Consider the following 1,399-nt stretch of genomic DNA (forward strand, 5'->3'; position numbering starts at 1 on the left):
TATTTTCAGTAGATGAAGATGAATCCGTGGCCACCTCATGGACTCCTCTAAGGACAATAGCATCATTTCTTGCACTGAATTGTTAGGAGTTGGAAGCCATCTTCTCAATCAAATTCCTAGCCTCAGCAGGGGTCATATCACCAAGAGCTCCACCACTAGCAGCATTAATCATACTCCTCTCCATGTTGCTAAGTCCCTCATAGAAATATTGAGGAAGGAGTTGCTCAGAAATCTGGCGGTGAGGGCAGCTTGCACACAATTTCTTGAATCTTTCCCAGTACTCATACAAGCTCTCTCCACTAAGTTGCCTAATGCCTGAAATGTCTTTTCTGATGGCAGTGGTCCTAGATGCAGGGAAGAATTTCTCCAAGAACACTCTTAAGGTCGTCCAAGCTGAAAATGGACCTGGGAGCAAGGTAGTATAGCCAATCTTTTGCCACTCCCTCCAGAGAATGAGGAAAAAGTCTTTAGAAAGATATGACCTTCTTGGACATCAGGGGGTTTCATGGTGGAACAAACAATGTGGAACTCCTTAAGATGCTTATAAGGATCTTCACCTGCAAGACCATGAAACTTGGACAGCAAATGTATTAGTCCAATCTTGAGAACATATGGAACACCCTCATCAGGATATTGAATGCACAAGCTTTCATAAGTGAAATCAGGTGCAGTCATCTCCCTAAGAGTCCTCTCACGAGGTGGAGGTTGAGCCATGTTCTCAGTATAAAAATTAGTAGTGGAATGCTCAAAATCAGAATATTCAAAATCACCCTCAAGAGAATGCTCACAATGCACATAATGACCAGGATGCACAGTATGCCTAATTAATCTATGAAAGGATCTATCTATTTCAAGATCAAAGGGTTGTAAATCACCTAGATTGCCCCTAGTCATGCACTATATCCAGCAAATAATGTGTTTCTTAACAAGCACCTAACAAGGGGGTAAAACTACAACTATACTCAAACGATATCAAAATGAGCTTAAATTTTGTGAGGAACACCCTAAAATCATGAAAAGATAGCACAAAAAATTTCTTAAAAAAATTCAAAGTCTAACTATGGAAACTGCCTAAGGAAAGTTTAGAAAAATAGAACAATAAAACTTGAAAAAAAAACTTAGTAAACAGGAAATTTTGGCTAGTTAGGGACCTCAACCAAGCTCCGCTGGGTTGCCATGGTATGAGAAATTTTTTTCTACCCCAAATAAATATAAAATAATAGTCGTTCTGATACCCAGAGCAAAAGTTATGGTTGTTTTAAGTTTTGCTAAAAGTAAGTTCTCAATTTTTTTTTAATCTCTCAAATCCAGCCACACCAAGTGTTCTTGGTATTTTTCACACAAAATATGAGTCAAAAGAAATTCCCACACAAAAATTCAGCCAAAAATAACAACCCTA

The 1,399-nt window shown here is 38.5% G+C and overlaps 1 non-coding gene across 1 annotated transcript; it reads left to right on the plus strand.

Moving 5' to 3' along the window:
* Window positions 1–230: 230 nt before the first annotated feature.
* LOC112997937 (small nucleolar RNA R71) lies at window positions 231–337 on the plus strand. Its single transcript, XR_003262985.1, has one exon. It is a non-coding gene; the product is annotated as a small nucleolar RNA R71 (small nucleolar RNA).
* Window positions 338–1,399: the final 1,062 nt, after the last annotated feature.

This window comes from Glycine max, chromosome 9, assembly GCF_000004515.6.
Source record: "Glycine max cultivar Williams 82 chromosome 9, Glycine_max_v4.0, whole genome shotgun sequence".
Taxonomy (NCBI): domain Eukaryota; kingdom Viridiplantae; phylum Streptophyta; class Magnoliopsida; order Fabales; family Fabaceae; genus Glycine; species Glycine max.